Source organism: Amblyraja radiata, chromosome 7, assembly GCF_010909765.2.
Source record: "Amblyraja radiata isolate CabotCenter1 chromosome 7, sAmbRad1.1.pri, whole genome shotgun sequence".
NCBI classification, from domain to species: Eukaryota; Metazoa; Chordata; class Chondrichthyes; order Rajiformes; family Rajidae; genus Amblyraja; species Amblyraja radiata.
In genome coordinates this window covers 6,336,120-6,360,614 of record NC_045962.1, presented here as the reverse complement: position 1 = coordinate 6,360,614, position 24,495 = coordinate 6,336,120, and the positions used below count along the sequence as shown (strand labels likewise).

Genomic DNA, 24,495 nt, shown 5'->3' with positions numbered 1-24,495 from the left:
ATAGGAGGAACAGCACCAGAGTGAGGTCCAGCGCATATTGGAGGAACAGCACCTCATATTTTGCTTGGGTAGTTTACACCCCAGCAGTATGAACATTGACTTCTCTAATTTTAAATAGCCCTTGCTTTCTCCCTCCTTCCTCTCCCCCTGCCCAGTTCTTCCACAAGTCCTACTGTCTCCACCTACTTCCTTTCTCTTTCCCGCCCCCTTGATATCAGTCTGAAGAAGGGTCTCGACCCGAAACGCCTATTCCTTCTCTCCACAGATGCTGCCTCACCCGCTGAGTTTCTCCAGTATATTTTTGTCTATCTTTGTGAGCTAAAATGGAGTTGTCAGCTAAATTCGCAGCATCGCATTTCAAACCCTGCTTAGGAAAACAAGTAGATGTTTTCAAAGAATGTTTAGGCTAAATCAAAGGGACCAGTAGATAATGAGGACACCGAGATAAGCTTTACTTTCCCAGAGACATCCAAAACTGATAGGACACACGGCATATCAGTGTCCCATCTGATAGGACACACGGCATAACTCACGGCATTATGGTACCAAGGAAGATAGCTAGTTTGACTTACCTGAGATAAAATTCTATATAATTAAAAATCTAAACTTGACCACTTCCTGTTTGCACTGCATATTGATTTTAGGAAAAAAATCGCTACCACTTACAACTGTGATTTTTAGGCATCTTACTCCGCTCATCAGGTGATGAGGATTTTTCCCATCGATGAAAAATAAAAGACTTATTAATGTTTAAAAAATGTTGAGATTCTCTCTCCTGTCAATCATGTCATGAAGACCACGCCCCTTCCGGTGGGAGGGGGAGGGACTATAAAACCCGGAAGTGTGGCCGTGCCTCAGTCGCTGCAAGATGGGGGAGGGAGAAGCCACGACTCTCAGTCTGAGCTGTGAATCAACTGAACACTGAACACATGTCTACTAAACTGTGAGTGTGGGTTTATGTGGTTTTATGTGGCTTATTTGGAACTGTGTTTGGAAGGAATAAATGTTTTTATTGTGCCTTTTAACTGTGCCTTTAAACTGTTTGGCTATTGGAAATGTGTGGCTAATTGAAAATGTGTGGCTATTGGAAATGTGTAGCTATTGAATTGTGTGGCTATTGAATTGGGTGGCAATTGGAAATGGGTGGCTATTGAAAGGTGTGGCGATTGAAAGGTGTGGCGATTGAATCGTGTGGCGATTGAATCGTGTGGCGATTGAATCGTGTGCCTTTTGCAACTGTGCCTATTATTCTGTGTATATTGCCCTCACGGTCATAAATTAATCTGTGTACATCACACTCCCAGCCCTGAGTAACGTTGTGTACATATCACTCCCAACTCTGTTACTCTGTAACTGAGTGACTCAACCACACGTTAAGGTACAACACAATTTTATTAAAGCAGTCATAGCATAGGATCTACAGTACATTTCATCTCCGAGCTGCTACATCTACTGCTTGACGTAGGTGGGTTATTAATATTATAAAGCATGTACTAGGCGGGGCTACTACTAACAAGCACTATGATTGACTAGCATGCAATAATAAAGAAAATAAAGAAACTACGGTGCCTTAAACAATATGACGAGGGGATGCTAAGAATATGCTAGCAAGATTATACAAAATCTCCATATCTAACAGGTGGCCTGCAAACCCGTCCAGCCCTCGTGCGGTAGGAGACTGCCTCCCCTTCTTTCACAGGAGTAAAGACAGGGGAAGGGAGTGGGGACACGTCCGGCGACCCGGCAGGCCTGGTGGGAGACGCCATAGACGAGCCAGGTGTCAACCGACGTGAGGAACCCGCGGCAGAAGTAACGGCTGGTGGTGGAGTCACTGGAACGGCTGCAGGAGTGAACACGAGAGGCGGGGCATCAGGACCTGTAGTTGCAGGACGTGGTTCCTTCACTGGAAGGATATGTTGACGGTTGCGTCTGTAGATGACTCCGTCCACTTCGACCAGGTATGAACATGGCTCTTAGGACGGGTTGTAAATGTGCCCCAGTCGTGTATGGCCCTTGTTGGTTTGTAGGCGAATCACTTGTCCACGTGCAAGTGGTTTAAGTGGCTTCCTGGACTTGTCGAAGAAACGCTTCTGTGTGTCCCGTTTGTATTGTAGCTGTCCTGCACCGCGGGCGGGGAGCGAACGCGTGGCTGCAGCAGCCGCTGAGAGACAGGCAGAGGTGCACGGGTTTGTCGAGACATTAATCGCTGGGCTGGAGAGCCTAGGACGGGGTCCCGTGCAACGTTTCGTAGATTGAGAAGTCCAGGTATACGTCGGATTTGGCAAGGTAAGAACGTTCCATAAGTTGTTTCGCACTCCGAACAGCGAGATCGGCCAGTCCGTTGGACTGCGGGAACTCAGGGCTGCTGGTAATGTGTCGTAAGTCCCATCTTTCAGCAAAGTTCTTAAATGCTTGGCTGGTGAACTGCCTGCCATTGTCAGTCTGTATACATGTAGGGGAGCCATGCACGGACAGGTGCCGTTGCAGCTTCTCGATTCCTGACTCAGAGAAAATGGTTTGCAGCAGGTCTATTTCGAACCATCCCGAGTAAGAGTCAACAAGAACTAGATAGTGGTTCCAATGCCATTCGAAGATGTTGGCGTCCATCGAGGACCACGGGAGAGGAGGAACTGGTTGGGGCAGAAGAGGCTGCTTCTGCTGATGTGGGGCTAAACTGTTGCAGACAGCGCACGCTTTGGTTCTTTCATGATTGTATTTTGTCATTCCGGGCCAGTAAAACATACTTTGCGCCTGTAGGAGGGTGAACTCCGCACCGGCGTGGCCCCTGTGGATGTTGTTGTAGTATTCGTCCCGTAGTGCGGTTGAGACCACTGCCTTGTGGCCCTTGACTATGATCCCATCTTGTAGCACTAATTCGTCATGAACTAGGAAGTAGGGGCATATCTCCAGCGGGGTATTTGACTGTTTGTGGGGCCAACCGTCCTGTATGACTGTTGACAGCAATTGTAAAGTCTCATCCGCAGCCTTGTGTTCGGCAAGGCGGCGTAAACGATCAGTCGGCACAAACAAAACCTTCATGACTGAGAATTCGTCCTGTTCGGAGAGGTGCTGTTCAGTGGTTGTGCGCGGGGCTCTGGATAACGTATCTGCTACTACTAGCAAGCTACTACTTGTTATCGCGGGGCTACTGCTAACAAGCACTATGATTGGCTAGCATGCAATAGCCGATCTACACTCTGTACACATCAACATCACCGTCCCAGATCTGAGTCACTCTTGTGTACATCACAATTTCCGATGTGAGTTAATCTGTGTACATCTTACTCCCACTCCCAGTACTGAGTTACCCTGTGTACATATCACTCCCCACTCCGAGTTACTCTGTGTACATCACACTCCCAGCTCTTAGTCACTCTGAGTACGTATCACTCCCAACTCTGAATTATTCTGTGTACATCACCGTCCCAGGTCTGCGTTACTCTTATGTACATCACAATCCCTGATGTGAATTACTCTGTGTAAATATCATTCCCAGCTCTGAGTTACACTGTGTACTTCCAGTCCTGATGTTTTAACCTCCCCTGTGTACATTGCTCATGATTCCCTGCAACCAGTGATGGCAGTGGAGGCAGATACAATAGTGTTATTTAAAGGCTTTTAGCAGGCACATGGAAATGCAAGCAATGGAGGGATATAGATCATGTGCAGGCAAGTGAAAATAGTGGAACTTGGCATCATATTCGGCTCAATATTGTGGGCTAAAGGGCCTGCTTCTGTTCTGCACTGTTCTATGTTCTCAATCACATTTTTACATTACATTCCCACTCTGCAAATGCACAGTTTATGGTACTGATATGTTGCTTCCATACTGCACCCTTATTGCACCAAGGCATCACCAATCTGTTTGATGCTTCACCAACCAAGAATTCACACTGATCCCGAGAAGTACATTCAAAGATTTTAAGGCTCTCACCAGTGGATAGGTTTTCTTGTTTATAGGCTACATTTTGGCATTCAAAATGTGTAGGAAGGAACTGCAGATGCTTAAACCGAAGATAGACACAAAAAGCTGGAGTAACTCAGCGGGACAGGCAGTATCTCTGGAGAGAAGGAATGTGTGACGTTTCATGTCGAGACCCTTCCTCAGTTCTGCTGAGTTACTCCAGCTTTGTGTCTATCTTGGCATTCAATACTACAATCCCCTCCAAGCTGGTTACCAAACTCACGGAACTGGGTCTCTATGCATCCCTCTGCAACTGGATCCTCGACTTCCTCATCAACAGACCACAGTCTGTTCAAATTGGCAGCCACACCTCTCACCCAGTAACCATCAGTACGGGAGCACCTCAAGGCTGTGTGCTCAGCCCCCTGCTGTACTCACTCTATACTTACGACTGTGTAGCCGGACACAGTGCGAACGCCATCTTCAAGTTCGCCGACGACACCACCATTGTTGGACGAATCACTGATGGGGATGACTCAGAGTGTAGAAGTGAGATCGACTGATTGACCAAATGGTACCAGCATAACAACCTGGCTCTCAATGTCAGTAAGACCAAGGAACTGATTGTGGACTTTGGAATTGGAACAATGAGGGCCTACAAACCTATCGGCGGGACGGTGGTGGTGAGAGTCAAAAACTTCAAATTCCTGGGCATGCATATTTCCGAAAATCTTTCCTGGACCCAGCACACCGATGCAATTATAAGGAAAGCACATCAATGCCTCAACTTCCTGAGAAGATTGCGGAGATTTGGTATGTCAGAGAGGCCTCTCTTGAACTTCTACAGTGGAGAGCATATAGACTGGTTGCATCACGGCCTGGTTCAGCAACTTGAATCTCCAGGAGTGAAGAAGACTGCAAAAAGTTGCGAACACTGCCCAGTCCATCACCGGCTCTGACCTTCCCACCATCGAAGGGATTTCAAACATGATGCCTCAAAATGACAGCCAGCATCATCAGAGACCCACACCATCCTGGCCACACACTCATTTCACTCCTGCCATCGGGAAGAAGGTACTTGAAAAGAAGGCCTGAAAACTGTAACGTCCAGGTTCACGAACAGCTGCTTCCCCACAGCCATCAGGATATTAAACACCACAACCTCCAAATAAACTCTGAACTACATAGACTTAGGGGCATTTGTTTTGTCTTTTTGCACTATTATTGTTTATTTGTTTTTATGTGTTTGTATGTGTGTGTGTGTATGTGTATAGTACTATGTTTACATATTTTCACAAGTTATAGGAGAAGAATTAGGCCATTTGGCCCATCGAGTCAACTCCGCCATTCAATCATGGCTGATCTCTGCCACCTAATCCAATTTTCCTGCCTTCTCCCCATAACCCTTGACACCCGTTCTAATCAAGAATTTGTCTATCTCTGTGTTAAAAAAATATCCACTGACGGCCTCCACTGATGGCAATGTGTTCCACAGGTTAACTACCCTCTAACTAAAGAAATTCCTCCTCACCTCCTTTCTAAAAGAACGCCCTTCATTTCTGAGGGTATGAAATCTGGTCCCAGCCTCTCCCACCAGTGGAAACACCCTTTCCACATCCAATATTCTGTTGTGCTGCTGCAAGTAAGAATTTCACTGGGACATATGACAATAAAACACTCTTGACTCTTTTGGGAACTTCTCAAAGGAGGGAATAGAGTAACAGCCATAGCATAAATACCGGCCCTGTGGCCCAACTCGTCTATGCCGGGAAACATGTCCCATCTATGCTCGTCCCCTTTGCCCATTTTGGGCTCATAGGCTTCTGATGATCTTTCTATCCATGTACCTATCCAAATGTCTTTTGAATGCTGTTATAGTTCCTGCCTCAATTATCTCCTATGGCAGCTTGTTCCATATACGCACCACTCTCTAATTGAAATAATTGCCCGCCAGGCTCCTATTTTACTTCGGAGTCACGTGAGTGACTACGTGAAGAAGCCCGCCAGGACGCATGCGTGTCATTGCGCTACACGCATTGCAACTCGTCATTGTCGGGAGGAAGGACGTTCCTCCCAAATGGCAGGATTTTTGAACCTGCAACAGTAGGTAAGGGAACGTCGTTTTCTTTACTTACCTTTTTCTACAGGAAGGCTGTTGAAAGCTGGCGGGGGAGGAGCCTGCAAGCAGCAGGCAGCCAACAACGGCCGGTGGCACGACAGTCTCCCTTAGCGGGAGTTCGTGCGACTTTAGCTCCGGGAAGAAAACACCGACAAGGGAGTACTCAGGAGCCGTCAGTCCGACAAACTCGGACAACAGCCCCAAGGACCTACGCTACATGGGTCCATGGGGCTGCGGAAATCACAGCGGGAGGAAGGACGTTCCTCCCGAACGGCAGGTTGACAACCAGCAACAACAGGAAAGAGAAATTTTCCTTACCTTTTTTCTTGATTGCAGAAAGGCTGCCGAGCTGCCGCTGAACAGCAGCAGACAGCCAGCAACGGACGTCGGCACCACTATCTCCCATAACGGGAGCGAAGCCAAACTTCACCCCAAACAGGTGGAGGAAATCGGAGCCAACAACCCACAAAGACAGTGGGTTGTATTTGTGTTCTGTCCCCTTTTAAGATTAGGGGACAAAAGGAGATAAGCTGCTGCAAGAACCAACGGACATGGTATAAACCGCGGATTCGCGGGCAGCCGGCAGCAGCAACCTAATGGCCAGTTCTCACGGTGCGACCTGAAGCAAGATGTCACCCGAGTGAAGTGGTCGTGGTCCAGCACGAGTTCCGCACGATAAAGTGTTCCCACGATAAAGAGTTCCCACGGTACTCGGCAATTCTGTCATTTGTGTGACTGACTTGTCCGTCTCCCGATCTTTCCCGTTAATCGTGAATGAACATCGTGGACTGTAGTGTAGTTAATCACGTGGCACAAATGATGTCACTTTTTTTTCACACGTTATATAAATATCCTCCGTTCGTAGAATTGGCTCATTTGCAGACATGCCTATACAAAGTTGGTTCGAGTACAGGCTGGTTGTTATTTTCATTGACGCGCTGTATGCATTAGCGCAACATGTGCATCGAAAACGCTTGCGTGAAGGCAGAAGGGTGAGATTAATTAAAAAGATAATTAAGAGGAAGTCTCACTGGGTTAAGCCCATGTTTCAACGGAGACCTCAATTTGGACAATATGAGCAACTGCTTAATGTGCTGTGCGAAGAGGATAAAAGTGCATTCAAAAACTTTGTCAGAATTTCACCCGAGCTCTTTAATGAGTTAAAGAATAATTTGGGACCTCTGCTGAAGAAGACTGACACTGTAATGAGAAAGGCACTGGAACCAGGGTTGCGTATAGCAATCACCCTCCGCTACTTGGCCTCAGGCGATTCTTATAAAAGTCTGTCTTACAACTTTCTTGTCGCCACCAACAGCATCTGTGGTATTGTCAGAGAAACCTGTGAGGCGATCATCCAATTTTATTCAGCTGAAGTGATGGAATGCCCCAGTACACCAGATGCGTGGAAGAGAGTTGCACTGGGGTTTGAAAACAGGTGGAACTTTGCTCACACATGTGGGGCTTTGGATGGCAAGCATGTGGCAATTCGTAAACCACCCGGAGGTGGCTCAAATTATTTCAATTACAAGAAATTCCACTCAATTGTACTCATGGCGGTGGTTGATTATAACTACAACTTCCTGTATGTGGATGTGGGCACACCTGGAAGTGTTGGTGATGGCCGGATTTGGAAAGAAACCTGGCTTGGAAATAAAATGGAAGGTGGAACAGCAGGCATGCCTGATCCAGAACCACTGTCAGGAGAAGACAGCCCGGACATCCCATATGCGATGGTTGCTGATGAAGCCTTTGCACTACGGCCCTGGATTATGAAGCCATATCCACAGAGGAATCTAACTAGGGAACAGAGGATCTTCAATTACAGGCTGTCAAGGGCCAGGAGGGTAGTAGAAAATTATTTTGGCATCTTGGCAAACAGATTTAGATGCTTGCTCAAGACAATGGAGCAGAGGCCCAAGAATGTGGAGAGTATAGTATATGCAGCATGTGTTCTGCACAACCTGATCCGAATGAGAGGTGCAACTGCTGGATCAGCAACATCCATCCAGCACGGTGACATAGTGGACAGTGACACAGGGGAAGTAACACTAGGTGCTTGGAGAAGTGGTGCGAACAAGTTGAAAATGGTCTCACTGCAGCGTTTGAAAGGTAACTCGGGCACATCCAGTGTGAAAGAGCAAAGAGACCATCTCTGCGCTTACTACAATTCACAATTGGGGAGTGTGCCGTGGCAGGACAGCTATATTGATGGGTAGCCGATCATGGGAACACTACTGCATGTTATAAGCTGACTTCCTAGTGTTGTCCTCTGAAAAGTGCTTCCTCTAAGATGTCCGTCCGCAAAACCTGCCGTTTAGAACATTGCATTGTCCCTTTAAATGCCTGAGTTGACGCTTGCAGCGGAGGTTGATGGATATAATGTGTTTTAAATAATCTGGCGTGCCTCATTTGTTGTATTTCGTGTTTGCGAGGCCCTTTTACAGACAAATGTTTTGTGTGATGCATCTCCTCTCAATATGTGACAGAAGTCGTCTTCTTATATTTTCAAATAGGAATAAAGACTTTGTATCACATTTACCGTGCTGATTGTCTTATTTTATTTTCTACCAAGAGGTGAAGAACACGTTTAAAAAGCTGGATATTTCAGTGTCCTGCACACTCAGAAATGTTAATGAGTCAAAATGTGAGAATATCACCTCCATTAAGGTCTTTTGTGTTTCAGCATGAGAGGGATTATAACATTAGAGACATTCGTCTTGTAGTGATGTATTAATGACGATTTGCAGACATCAAGCTGATAGTAAAAGATAAGTTTATTTTAAACAAGCAATGGCAATGACAATCAAAATGCAGAGGTAAAAGCTTTATCACACTTCAGGATATAATAAAATGTGTAGCCACCAACAAAAAGAAAATGCACAAGAGTAAAGGACACATAAATTAACATACAGACATTTACAAAGGACTACAGATGTAACACCAAATGGTGAGTGGCCAACAAATTAAATAAACGAAAACTCAAACTGTCATTTGAAACACCACAAAAAAAATCTACACACACAGATTTTTCACAGCTTCCGAGGGTTAACTGGGGTAGTTGACGTCAGCGCAACCTGCTGCACTTTCTTGAAAAGGACTTTTTGCACGGACCTCTCCGTAAACAACAGGCAAAGGTGTATTTCGAGCAGGCTGCAGCTCTGCAAACATCAGAGGTGATGTTGAGTGTCTCTAGAAGGAAATTAAGAGGTACATGTCAAAAATTTCTCACGGACCTTACAATTGCGGGACCTTTCATTAAGTACCCTTTGAAGATCAGAGTTCTTCTCTTGAATCTCATTAACACAACTCATGAATAAGTTGTTGTCCATATGCGCATGGTAATGTTTATTTTGTAATTTATATTGCACAAAACACAATAGTTTACCTGTTCAGCACGGAATGGTGGATGTCCCCCCATTGCACGGGGCAGTCCATAGGGCCTGTCTGTGTACTTTAGAATCACAGAGTTATGTATTAGTCAATGTAAAAAAAAAACACACATTATGAATCAAGTTAGGGAAGCGCACATTTCTTTGTTAATACCTGGTCATAGAAGTGAGGCTGGCGAGGTTGAGGAACCAGTGGACGCTGCGCCTCAGGTGCACATGCTTCCATTAACTGCACAGACAACACCACACATTAAAACTATGTTGCTTTATGATGTGAGCAGAGACGCTGAATTAAGGGAATAATTTTAGGAATTTATCTATACCTTGTTATTTCTATAAGTCATCGCCCCATTTATCATAAGCCATGCAAAATCCCATTGACCATCACTTATTTCATCTTCCATCATTGAGTGACAGAAGTCGAATGTCCTGTGCGTGAAGCCCATTGGTGTCATGCGTCCTTCCTGCAACAATCTCGAGCAGTCTCGAATAGTTTTATGGAGCTGGAAATTCAGAGCGCAAATATAAAAATCAGCAAAATGCTGGGTGGGTGCATTGTCCAATAAGCATCAAGTTTATATACTCACACTACTAATGCTGTCTACACCTGTCCCTTCTTCAGCACCTCTGGATGTGGTGAGGTCGATGCTAGCACTGTGCCTACGGCAGTGCTGTTGGCTGGTGGATGGGCTTGGTGTGGAAGTCCCTTCCAGAGGATCATCCAACGCCTGTTCAATTATGTGTTTTTCCTGTAGGAATTACATGAAGTCATTTACACATGGTGTCCAGAGCCTCAAGACCTCAAATATCTTTTGTAATAAAATTACCTTGGGTGCGCTAGTCCTGGTCACTGAACGCACAATATGCCCTGATAGGAAACGCCACCTCTCCTCTATCCACCTATTCATCTCTGTCTGTCTGTTTCCAGCTGACCCTGATCTTGTCCCAAGTGCGGTGATTTTCCCGTACATGGTCCTCTGGTTAGCGAACCATTGCAAAAGTTGGTCATCTGCATTAAAGTAGAGTGCTGGAATTAAATGGAACTTCAAGCATTGGATCTATTCCGTTAAATTAAAGTTTTGGTCAGTAAAGAGAGGCCTGTTTAAGAGCATGCCCTCCGCATTTAATGTGCTATTTATTGTTCTTCTTGGATAACAGAGCACAAGTTGGTCAATACAGATGGCATTTTTGAAGACAAGAATTACAAGTGAAAATTGCCTGCCCTCATGCATAATTTATTTTATGGCTCTAAGAGACATGATTCCTACATCAAACGAAGAGGGTGTAAAAGCTGTCTGCCACTACTTTTACATTGCAGCTGCAGGGAACAGACAGACTTATAAGATAAATTAAAGGTGACTGCAAAAACAGCACTTTTACATCTGTAGCATTGTATGTTTTAAAATCATGGATAACATTAAATTGTTCTCCTGTACATAAACTAATATATTGTTATAGTTACTCACATGAGCACCGGGGATACTCAGCAGCCTTCGTCTCCAGCAGGTTGCGCTTTCTCTCCCTATTTCTATAATCCTCTCTGGATTTGTCATAGAGAATCTCATTGAATTGGTACCACTCCACCAGTTCCCCCTCTTGTTCCCTGTTGAAGTTATATGGCCTTACCTTCTGCCATCTTCCCTTTATGTTCTCGTCTGCTGAGAATATTGTGGAGGCAACAGCTACTGGGGAGGCAATCTCAAATACACCCTGATCACCCTCTCCCTGCTCCAAGGAGCCCACAGGCAGTGGTATCTCTGGCATCTCCTCTTGCCTCTCCACCTGTCTCTCTTGCTGAGTTTCCTCCTCGTTTACCTGCATGGCTAAAAACTTTCCGACTTTCTTTGACCCCTTTCTTTGCGATTTTCTGAGAGGCACCTCTGCAAGTCTTACTGTGAAAAAGATTCTCAAACAATGACAATTAGGTGGGACGTCCTCGATGGACACATGGTCCATTGGCGATATTGAGACCACCTCTTTTACTCACCTTATGTCCCTTCTGTCAAGCTTCCGGGTTTACCGTTCGCAGGAGTTCCCACGGTACCTGCAAGTGTCATTACGGATATCGCACGGATATCGCACTGGCATCTGCATTCATACAATGTTGCAACGCTGCTCAAGACACTCTTGGAGAAATTCAAAAATGTTTGAATTTTCTCCCGACCTTACCAAGTCACACGACTACCTGCCGTTAGCGCCACGGAGGTCCTCGGTGGTCCACGAATGCCGTACTGCTATCGCAGAAGGTTCCCACGATGTTAAATCTTGTTAGGTCTTGCTTCAGGTCGCACAATGAGAAAGCCCTTTAAGGCACGCTATCTCCCGTAATGGGAATAGCTGTGCCCGACTTTCTCTCCCGACTCGCTCCCGCACCGGGCCGGGCGGGAGAGGGAGCAAAACTAATGTTTCCCCGCGCTGAGTCTGTACAGGAGGGGAAGCTGGACAAAGGAGTGTCCACAAGTGCTGCTAGTGAAGCTGGCTGGGGAAGACAGCGGAGTCGCAGGCAGCCGGCAGCAGCTGAAGGCACGTTTATCTCCCGTAATGGGAAGAGCAGTGCCGACTTTTGGTCCCGCGCCGGCCAGAACACCATGGCCGGGCGGGAGACCATTCAAATGGGGCCGTTGACTTTTGACCAGTCAATAACGGCAGCAGACGGGGTGGAACGACGCTCACCCGTAGCAATGATTTAACTTGGACCTGCAGGTAAGAGCTGCGGTCTTTTTTGTATTTCCATGCTGATTGCAGGTGCAGAAACAACGGGCTGCGACAAAGCTGGTGGGCTAGATGGAATCAGCTGTGCCAGATGTCCTCCACACTGGCCATATCCACTCCACGGAAGGACAGTAAGGACAAAGCTGGAGAAGGAGGACCGTGGAGCAGCGGGCAGCCAGCAGCAGCCAGCAGCAGCCAGCGGCACTTGGATCACCCGTGGAGGGATCAGCTGTGCCCGATGTCGCCTCCGCACCGGCCAGATCCACGCGGCCGGGCGGAAAGGCTAGACACAAAACAAACAAGGTCGTGGACTCAGAGGAGGCTACAACAACAGCGAAGAACCTACAAAAAGTAAACCTGCCACTGGTAACTATAGAGGTAGGTGGGTCTGGTTCCCCACAATATACAGTGGGCACGGAGATTGGGTGGAGATTACACTCTTTTCTGAATGCATGAAGCATGATTAAGCAGTATCCAGGGATATACAACAGAGTTTATACACAAGTACAGCCCTCCAGTTCAACATATACTGAACCGAATGTTCGTGCTTTCTGATAAAGGGAAATCAAAAGCGCAAGCTGAACTGAAGCGGCTTCACATAAAAGGTGTAATTGAGAAAACTCAACACGAACCATTAGAATTCGTGTCCAATATATTTATCAAAAACAAAAAAAAAGATGATGGTCATCGCATCATCATAGATCTGACAAAATAGATACCTTTGTTACTGCTTAACAATTAATTCCCTAAGGTTACTTCAATGGCCAGCACCGATTTAAAAGATGCTTACCATTCAGTGCCTATACGAGGTGACCACAGATGTTACTCAAAATTTAACTGGATGGGACAACTCTGACAGTATAAAGTACTGCCAAATGGGTTATCATCAGCCCAGGCTTGAAACCAGCCCAAGCGTTTCTACGGAAACGTATACACATGGTCATGGCATATTTAGATGACATACTCATTATGGGCAAAACTTTGGAATTGGCCAAACAAACTGTAACAGCCACAAAAAAGTTATTTGGAAAACTGGGATTCATTTTTCATCCAGTTAAATCTAAACTAACGTCTTCCACTACTATGGACTACCTGGGGTTTCACCATTGACTCAGTTCACATGTCGGTGACTCTGCCTAAGGGAAAGGCTAGAGATTTAATAGAGGCTTGCAATAACCTCACTGACATCAGCAAACCATCCATCAGATTGGTAGCTAAAGTAATTGGCATAATGATGGCTGCCTTTCCAGCCATACAATTTGGACCTCTACATTACCAAAACATACAGAGAGCAAAATACAAGCACTCTAAATTATGCAGGTCACTTTGACAGATCTGTGAAACTACCAATCAAGCTAAAATGGAACTAAAATGGTGGATAGACAACATCTGGCCTTGTTCCTATCCAAGCATTGTCAGTAACCTTTCCATGGTACTACAAACTGATGCCAGTGCACTTGGGTGCGGAGCCACCAATACCATACCACCGTGGTAGCATACATTAACCACAGGGTGGAAACAAATCAACATCATGTGACAATCTGGCTATACAAATTGGCAATGGTGCATCCAGAGAGATATTTGGATATCAGCCACTTACCTACCAGGAAGACTAAATTCAGTGGCAAACACCAGGTCACGCAAATTTAATGAAAAACACAACCATGGTTCCCAGTGGTATCAAACATGGAATCAGAGACATGAACATCCAATCTGTTCTGGAATATCTGGCAGGCCTCCACTATGATGAGGGGCTCAGTTAAAGTGCCATCAACTGCGCCAGTAGTGCCCTATCGACTTACCTATGGCAGGGGACAGACCATTACACTGTTGGGACTCACCCACTGGTACAAAACCTATGAGGGGAACCAGATACTCCCTAATATGGGATGTGAGAATAATCCTGAAGATGATCAGGAATTGGTCTCCAGCAACAGTTCTGTCCCTACACAGACTGACATTAAACAGTCATGCTAATGGTATTGGTCACGGCACAGAGGATACAGTCACTGCAAACACTAGACTGGACAACATGACTTTCTCAACAGAAAATATTAAGTTTCATATTTATGAGATAGTAAGCAGAACAGAAAAGGGATCAGCAGGCCTCAATATACAATTAGGTCATACCCAACAGATGACCGTCTGTGTATAATAAGACATCTGTCGTTATACATGAAGAAAACAAATATCCTAAGAGGCAATGAAAAGGCACTTTTTGGTCAGCCACTAGCAACCACACCAAGAGTGACGGTCCAGACCATCTCAAGATGGCTGAAACAGTTGCTAACACAGGCTGGGGTGGATACTAAATTTTTTTAAATCTCTTTCCACCAGGGCTGCAGCTACATCGGCAGCATACAGTTGGATGTACCAATGGACCAAATCCTCAAGGCAGCAGGATGGTCTGGAGGGGAAGCATTCCAATTATTTGTAATAAACCAGTAATGAAACCTGGAACGATTGCAGAAACAATTTAAGTTCTGTAAATTAATTTAAACCCATAAAAAGGGGTTATAAACTTGTGTTAAACATTTTTATGATTTCAATGTCGAATTCATGTCCAAATTATGTTAACACAATTCCTCTCACAGTCAAGGCAGACGTGATGCATGGACTCGTTCCACGGCATGAAATCACAGAGCTTTAAAATCTTCACGTAGTCACTCACGTGACTCCGAAGTAAAATAGTAAGATTAAACGAGAACTTACCAGTTTGAAGTTTGATCTGTATTTTATGAGGAGTTACGATGAGGGATTACGTGCCCTCCGCTCCCACCCTGATCATATACTTAACTGGTACCTCTTCTCTAATCTTACTATGTTTAGTCATTAGTTATCTGTGATTTCACACCGCTGCTTTGAAGAATGACACGCATGCGTCCTGGCGGGCTTCTTCACGTAATCCCTCATCGTAACTCCTCATAAAATACAGATCAAACTTCAAACTGGTAAGTTCTCGTTTAATCTTACTATTAAATCTTACACCGCTCATCGAAAACCTCTGTTTCTTGATTCCCCACGTACTATCAGTCTGAAGAAGAGTCTTGACCCAAAGGGTCACCTATCCATGTTCTCCAGAGATGCTGCCTGACCCGCTGAGTTACCTCAGTACTTTGGGTCCTTCTGTGTATTAAACCAGCATCTGCAGTTCTGTGTTTCTACATTTCGACAGCCTCGCTCTGTTTCCCATAGATGGAGATTTTAAAATGGAAATAACATCACAGCATCGTAATGTGGGCGTTGCTGTTCCTTCCTCCACCCCGCCCCCAACTCCGAGAGCTCCCTATCCCACTGAGCACTCTAACCCAAACGGGGACATCATAGACAATGACAATAGGTGCAGGAGTAGGCCATTCGGCCCTTCGAGCCAGCACCGCCATTCAATGAGATCATGGCTGATCATCCACAATCAGTACCCCGTTCCTGCTTCTCCCCATATCCCCTGACTCCGCTATCTTTAAGAGATTTATCTATCTCTCTCTTGAAAGTATCCTGAGAACCGGCCTCCACTGCCCTCTGAGGCAGAGAATTCCACACAGTCACAACTCTCTGTGTGAAAAAGTGTTTCCTCATCTCCGTTCTAAATGTCTTACCCCTTATTCTTAAACTGTGGCCCCTGGTTCTGGACTCCCCCAACAGCGGGAACATGCTTCCTGCCTCTAGCGTGTCCAAACCCTTAATAATCTTATATGTTTCAATAAGAACGTCTCTCATCCTTCTAAATTCCAGAGTGTACAAGCCCAGCTGCTCCATTCTCTCAGCATAATGACAGTCCCGCCATCCCGGGAATTAACCTTGTAAACCTACGCTGCACTCCCTCAATAGCAAGAATGTCCTTCCTCAAATTAGGGGACCAAAACTGCACACAATACTCCAGGTGTGGTCTCACTAGGGCCCTGTAGAACTGCAGAAGGACCTCTTTGCTCCTATACTCAACTCCTCTTGTTATGAAGGCCAAATTCCATTTGCTTTCTTCACTGCCTGCTGTACCTGCATGCTTTCTTTCTTTGCTTACCTTGCCGGAAATGCGATTGATTTGGCATCGCATTCTCCGGGCGCTCTGCGGCATTCCATTGATGGAGCTGGAGGCCTCCTCAGACTGTCGTGAGCCACACCGAGGGGTGCGGACTTAACATCGGAGCTGATCCCTTGCCTGGGATCGCTCCAACCGCGGCCTGCGGACTTTACATCGGGAGCTCGCAGTCTCGGGAGAGGCAGAGTCAGAAGCTCCAACGTCACGGAAGGTTCGACCAGCCCCAACGTGGGGTCCAATCGCTGGCGCGAGGGAGCTGACATCTCCCCGATGCAGGAGCTGATCGCCCCGATGCGGAGGGCCCAGCCGCCGCCGCCTACGGGAGTCAAGATCGTCCCATCAACGGAGAGCTCGAGGCCCCCGACCGCGGGATAACTAAGGGAAGAGACTTGAACTTTATTTCTGCCTTCCATCACAGTGAGGAATGTGGAGGAGTCACTGTGGTGGATGTTTATGTTAAAATGTGTTTTGTGTGTTCTGTTGCTTTTATTTGTATGACTGACTTTCAAATGAAATTCCTCGTATGTTGCAAAACATACTTGGCAAATAAAGTACTATTCTGATTGACTGATGAACAAGATCCCGTTGTACTTCCCCTTTTCCAAACTTGACGCCATTTACATAATAATCTGCCTTCCTGTTTTTGGTACCAAAGTGGATAACCCCACATTTATCCACATTAAACTTCATCTGTCATGCATCTGCCCACTCACCCAACCTGTCCAAGTCACCCTGCATGCTCATAGCATCCTCCTCACAGTTCACGCTGCCACCCAGCTTTGTGTCATCTGCAAATTTGCTAATGTTATTTTTAATCTCTTCATCTAAATCATTAATGTATATTGTAAATAGCTGCGGTCCCAGCACCGAGCCTTGCGGTACCCCACTTGTCACTGCCTGCCATTCTGAAAGGGACCTGTTAATCCCCTACTCTTTGTTTCCTGTCTGCCAACCAATTTTCTATCCATGTCAGCACTCTACCCCCAATACCATGTGCCCTAATTTTGCCCACTAATCTCCTATGTGGGACATTATCAAATGCTTTCTGAAAGTACAGGTACATTACATCCACTGGCTCTCCCTTGTCTATTTTCCTAGTAACATCCACAAAAAATTCCAGAAGATTAGTCAAGCATGATTTCCCCTTCGTAAATCCATGCTGACTTGGACCGATCCTGTTACTGCTATCCAAATGTGCCGCTATTTCATCTTTTATGATTGACTCCAGCATCTTCCCCACCACCGATGTCAGGCTAACTGGTCTATAATTCCCTGTTTTCCCTCTCCAGCCTTTCTTAAAAAGTGGGATAACATTAGCTACCCTCCAATCCACAGGAACTGATCCTGAATCTATAGAAAATTGGAAAATGAACACCAATGCATCCACGATTTCCAGCGCCACTTCCTTAAGTACCGTGGGATGCAGACCATCAGTCCCTAGGGATTTATCAGCCTTCAGTCTCATCAGTCTACCCAACACCATTTTCTGCCTAATGTAGATTTCCTTCAGTTCCTCCGTCACCCCAGATCCTCTGGCCACTAGTACAGCAGGAAGATTGTTTGTGTCCTCCTTAGTGAAGACGGATCCAAAGTACCTGTTCAACTCATCTGCCATTTCCTTGTTCCCCATAATAAATTCACCTTTTTCAGTCTTCGCGTCCAACTTTAGTCTTAACTATTTTTTTCCTCTTCACATACCTGAAGAAGCTTTTACTATCCTCCTTTATATTCTTGGCTAGCTTACCTTCATCTCATCTTTTGTCCCCGTATTGCCTTTTTAGTTGTCTTCAGTTGCTCTTTAAACGTTACGCAAATCCTCTTGCTTCCCGCTCATCTTTGCGATGTTATACCTCTTCTCATTTATTTTTATACTGTCCCTGACTTCCCTTGTCAGCCTCGATCGCCCCTTACTCCCCTTCGAATCTTTCTTCCTCTTTCGAATGAATAACAACAGCTCAGTTTAACATCTCCCCCACCACCTTCTCACAGAGAATCTTGGATGAGCAATAAATGTTGGCCTTGCATGCCACACCCAAACCCAATGAATAAATGCAATGTTCGAGGCAAGAAGAAACATTTATAAAGGGGATTCAATGGATGAGTTCCGCCTTCCAAATTTTTAGTTAGAGGAGCTTTTTTCTCATTTATTGTTTGGTTTTGGAAGGAACTGCAGATGCTGGTTTAAACCAAAGATAGACACAAAAAGCTGGAGTAACTCAGCGGGGATAGGCAGCATCTCTGGGGAGAAGGAATGTGTGACAATTTGGGTCGAGACCGCTTCTTCAGACATGTCTATAGTTTAGTTTAGTTTAATTTAGAAATACAACGTGGTAACAGGCCCTTCGGCCCACCGAGTTCGCACCGACCAGCGATCCCCGCACATTAACACTACCCTACACACACTAGGGATAATTTGACATTGATAACCTAGCCATTAACCTACAAGCCTGTACGTCTTTGGAGTGTGGGAAGAAACCAAAGATCTTGGAGAAACCGCACGCAAGTCGCGGCGAGAACGTACAAACTCCGTACAGACAAGCACTCGTAGTCAGGATCGAATCCAGGTCTTTGGTGCTGTAAGGCAGTAGCTCTACCACGACGACACCGTGCTGCCATTGAATATCAGAGATAGACACAAAAAGCTGGAGTAACTCAGCGGGTCAGGCAGCATCTCTGGAGAAAAGGAAGTGACGTTTCTGGTTGAGACCCTTGTTCAGACTTAGTCAGGGGAAAGGGAAACGAGAGACATAGACGGTGATATAGTGAGATACAGAACAAATGAATGAAAGATATGCCAAAAATAACAATGATCAAGTAACAAAGGTCCATTGTTAGCTGTGGGCTAGGTGATAATGAGCTATGTAGACAGTTTAACACAACAGGACTATAGTGAAACTAGTACAATGACTAGGGTTGTGGAGGAACAGGGAGAGAGGGGATGCAAGGGTTAATTGAAGTTTGAGATATAACAGATTATACCGCTGGGATGTAAGCCGCCCAAGCAAAATATGAGGTGCTGTTCCTCCAATTTGCATTTGACCTCCCTCTGACAATGGACAGTGTTTAGCAACCGGGAGATCGTGTAGGCCAAGGCGGACTGAACTAAAGTGTTCAGCAAAATGATTGCCCAGTGTGCACTTGGTCTCACCGATCTGCTGGAGTCCACACCTGGAACAGCAGGTACAGTAGATGAGGTTGGAAGAGGTGCAAGTGAACCTCTGTCTCACCTGACAGGACTGTCATGGCCAGAGAGTTTATCAAATGAAAGCTGGGCGGCACGGTGGCGCAGCGGGAGATTTGCTGCTTCACAGCGCCAGAGACCCGGGTTCGATCCTGAAATGCTGTCTGTACGGAGTCTGCACGTTCTCCAGGTGGGTTTTCCCAGTCTCCTCCCAAACTCCAAAGATGTACAGGTTTAAAGTTAATTGGCTTCGGTAAAGATTATATATTGTCCCTAGTGTGTGCAGGATAGTGCTACTGTGCGGAGATCGCTGGTCGGTGTGGACTCGGTGGGACGTAGGGCCTGTTTCTACACTGTATCTTTAAACTAGACTAAATTAAACTGAAAGAACATGACATAGATAGGCATTGGCTTAGATGGGGGTGACAGTCAGAATCCTTTTCCCTGGATGGAAACATCAAATGCTAGAGGCCATAGCTTTAAGCTGAGAAGGGTAAGGTTTAACGGAAATGTGCAGACCAATTGTTTTACAGAGATTGGTAAGTGCCGTGAACGTGCTGCCGGGAATGGTGTTTGAAGTGGCATTCAAAAGACTTTTGGATAGGTATATGGATATGCAGTGAATGGAGGTATATGGGCTATCACCAGGTACTGTAAATAAGTGATGATTTCAATGGGGTTAGGTTAGGTAAGGGAGAGGTACAGAGAGACCTGGGTTTCCTTGTACACCAGTCACTGAAAGTTGGCATGCAGGTACAGCAGGCAGTGAAGAAAGCTAATGAAATGTTAGCCTTCATAACAAGAGGATTTCAGTATCGGAGTAAAGAGGTTCTTCTGCAGTTGTCTAGAGCTCTGGTAAGACCAGATCTGGAGTATTGTGTACAGTTTTGGTCTCCTAATTTGAGGAAGGACATCCTTGTGATTGAGGCAGTGCAGCGTAGGTTCACGAGATTGATCCCTGGGATGGCGGGACTGTCATATGAGGAAAGATTGAAAAGACTAGGCTTGTATTCACTGGAGTTTAGAAGGATGAGGGGGATTCTTATAGAAACATATAAAATTATAAAAGGACTGGACAAGCTAGATGCAGGAAAAATGGTCCCAATGTTGTGCGAGTCCAGAACCAGGGGCCACAGTCTTAGAATAAAGGGGAGGCCATTTAAGACTGAGGTGAGAAAAAACTTAGAGAGTTGTGAATTTGTGGAATTCCCTGCCACTGAAGGCAGTGGAGGCCAAGTCACTGGATGGATTTAAGAGAGAGTTAGATAGAGCTCTAGGGGCTAGTGGAATCAAGGAATATGGGGAGAAGGCAGGCACGGGTTATTGATTGGGGATGATCAGCCATGATCACAATGAATGGCGGTGCGGGCTGGAAGGGCCAAATGGCCTCCTCCTGCACCTATTTTCTATGTTTCTATCATGGCAACATGTTCGGTAAGGGCTTTGTGGGCCGAAGGGCCAGTTTGTTGTGGCGCACTCCTCCATGTTGTATTATTTAGGTGCTACAGTAATGAGTAAACTTCCACAATTCTGAGCGACCCCGATGTGCATGAAGCTATCAGTTCTGAGACAACTCGGGGTGTGAAATTAAAACAGCCACTTGGAACCTGTACAGACCCATGTAAATCCAGGGGTATGAATACCGATTTCTCTAACTTCAAGAAACCCTTGAATCCCCTCTCTCTGCATCCCTCCCCCACCCAAGTCGCACCAGCTTCATGTTCTCACCTAGCAAACAGCTAACAAAGACCTGTTTCCTTTATCAATTATCATCGTTCCTTGTTTGCAGATATTTCATACATAGAAACATAGAAAATAGGTGCAGGAGTAGGCCATTCGGCCCTTCGAGCCTGCACCGCCATTCAATATGATCATGGCTGATCATCCAACTCAGTATCCTGTACCTGCCTTCTCTCCATACCCCATGATCCCTTTAGCCACAAGGGCCACATCTAACTCCCTCTTAAATATAGCCAACAAACTGTGGCAGAGAGTTCCACAGATGTTCTATACCTCTCTATATCACCGTCTACATCTCTCGTTTCCCTTTCTCCTGACTCTCAGTCTGAAGAGGGGTCTCGACCCGAAATATCACCCATTCCTTCACTCCAGAGATGCTGCCTGTCCCGCTGAGTTATTCCAGCATATTGTGTGTATCTTCGGTTTAAACCTGCATCTGCAGTTCTTTTCAACACGCTTTGTTCACTCCAAGACACAGGCAACTCCTGCAACATCATGTGCTAATTCCATCAGCTGCTTGTGATCATTCTGGCCTGGCGATTGTGGAGAGGCCGTGACCCTGATAAAGATCCGTATTCATCGGTGTTTGCTCAGAGCGGGAGGGGAGTAAACGCGAGTAATTCCACCGCTGGAGCGCAGTTGAACAGCGACGCGTCCACCCCTCAGCTCAGCTCCAGCTCCAGCTCCAGCTCCAGCTCCAGCTCCAGCTCCAGCTCACCTGAATCTGCAAGGAAATTCCCACCTCGCACCTGAAAGCGACCTGTTGATTTCAACCTATAACTCTGGTAACGTATGACATTGTTGAACTGAATTATTGAGGCTTGGCGCTACTGACAGAAGATGTTGGAGCCACTAAATCTTGCTTTGAAAATGAACCCGAAGTGCGCGGTTGTAAAAGGTGTGCTGTGTTGGAAGGGAACTGCAGATGCTGGTTTACACCGAAGCTCGACACAAAATGCTGGAGTAACTCAGTGGGACCGGTGGAGTTCTGCTGCTGCCAGTCCAGCTGAATTACTCCAGCAATTTGTATCTAAAAGTGTGGTGTAGTTTTAGGAACAAATCACTGCAGAATTACAAGTATACAGTAGCATTATTGTATGGCATTTAGATAGTTGTGCAATCAGAAATCTGAATATTTACCAATTGTCAAAATGATTGATATTAATTCAAATGCTTGACACAAAATGCTGGAGTTACTCCAGTATGTTCTGTGTCTATCTTTGGTGTAAACCAGCATCTGCAATTCCTACACAGTAATTCAAACGCTGATCGGCCACCCTGCTCTTCCATGCCACTTTAGAGGATAAATTAACTTCATAGATTTACGTTATACTTTAGTTGGAATATTGGAGTGTACTTTTACCTGGAATTATTACGCTACAATCTGCCAGCAATCCAATATGGATCACAGGGCGGTCACGGTGGCGCAGCGGTAGAGTTGCAGACTTGCAGCGAACGCAGCGCCGGAGACACGGGTTCGATCCTGACCACGGGTGCTGTCTGTACGGAGTTTGTAATATTAATAATAATAATATATTTTATTGTCATTGCACACATGTGCAACAAGATTTGGTATGCAACTTCCATCCGATGTCACAACTTAAACAACTGATAAAATTTAGATTTAGATACCCCAAGAAACATGATTTATAAAAAGAACAGTAAAACAGTCTAAAGTGCAAGTGTGTGTGTGCCGGGTCGATGTGCGACGTGACCATCCGAGGAAGACAGTTCCTGGGGGTGGGGGGCACTCAGCAGGGCCGGTTCAGAGCAGCTATAGCTCTGGGGATGAAGCTGTTCCTGAGTCTGGAGGTGCTGGTGTAGAAAGCCTTGCAACGTCTGCCAGAAGGTAGGAGTTCGAACAGTCCATTACAAGGGTGTGAGGAGTCTTTGTGGATGCTGACGGCCTTCCTGAGGCACCGTGTGTAGTAGATGCCCTCCTGTTCTCCCTGTGACCTGCACGGGTTTTCTCAGAGGTCTTCGGTTTCCTCCCACATTACAAAGAAGTGCAGGTTTGCAGGTTAATTGGTGGGCCAAAGGGCCTGTTTCTGTGCTGTATCTCTAAACTAAACTAGGGGTTGAAGTTGGAGTGCAAAATAATTTCTTTGGAGTGCAAAATAATTTCTTTGGAGTGCAAAAACAATAATGAGAGAACCTTAATAATGCTTAATATGAGTGCAGTCTAACAATTCATGCCTATTACTGAAAGATAAATTCCATGACAACCAAGGCCTCAAATATTGACCTATTTATGTGTCATGCTGTGTTCAACTGAGCGTGCAAACTTGAACGTTAGAATATTAGCAAGAATTTATTATATTAACAAAATTAAACATAGGTTAAAATATAAGCAGGTATATTTAAAATTCATTCTACAGGTATATTTCTCACCCTCCACTCCTCCTATTCGCTCCTTATCAGATGTATTTTATGTCTCCATTTCACCTCCAGCCTTTGTCACTTACTCCACCCTTGTACCATTCACCCCCCCACCCCCCCCCCCCCACATCCTCTCAGCTGTATCCAACTAATCATTTGCAAGACATTGTCCCACTGCAACCCATCTTTTCGAGCTTTCTCCCCACCTACTCAACCAATCTTAAGAAGGGTCCCAACCTGAAACATCGCCTGTCTATTTCCCTCCACGGATGATGCCTGATCTGCTGAGTTCCTCCAGCACTTTGATTTTTGTCCAAGATTCCAGTATATGTATTTTCGCGAGTAAGATTAGAGGGATTGGATTTGAATGTTGTAAATTCAGTGGTATGCACTAATTGATAAAAAAATAAATAAAACTTCCTATTAGATAGAATTTAAATTTGCTTTGAATGTCTAGCAGGCACCCACTTTAAAAAAAAATAAATAAATAAAAAGCACAAGCAAGCTATGGGTATTTACAGCACTATTCACAAGATCAGGACATCACAAAGTATTTCGCAACTGCTGAAGTATTTTGGAAATAGAACCTCATTATAGTTCTGAGGTTGGATCGTGGAATAAGAGTGGGCTGTATGTGTGATTTTTCCGCATGCCTTAACCTGTTTGTCTATCATGAGTTCAGAACACGTGAAAATGCTTGAAAAAAGAGTTTCCTTGGTTTTTCTGGTCTGAGATAAGTAAGTTAAGCAGGAGCTTAATCTACGTGGATGTTTTTGTTTTGTTCTTGCTGTTTTCAAGAAATTACTAAATATTTATTTTCATTTACCGGAACTTAATTTGGCGATATGAATGAATGGCTGCATGTTTGAAGCTGATTTGATTTGACCTACTCTCCAAATCACTTTGACAATGGGCCAAGCCGAATACTTCCAACAAACAAAAAACCAACCAACTTGTCCTCACCATTAATATATTTTCCTTTGATTCCTCCCACTTCCTCCAAATCAAAGGTGTAGCCGTGGGCACTCGCATGGG

At 45.4% G+C, this 24,495-nt stretch overlaps 1 protein-coding gene across 8 annotated transcripts in view; it reads left to right on the top strand.

Annotated features, from left to right (window-relative positions):
• Nucleotides 1-21,733: 21,733 nt before the first annotated feature.
• mlph (melanophilin) overlaps nt 21,734-24,495 on the top strand; it is a 144,860-nt gene continuing 142,098 nt past the window's right edge. For all 8 annotated transcript variants that reach the window (XM_033023625.1, XM_033023624.1, XM_033023622.1 and 5 more), the window contains exon 1: nt 21,734-21,866. The gene's annotated coding sequence lies outside the window, so the exon portion shown is untranslated. The remainder of the gene's footprint in view (nt 21,867-24,495) is intronic.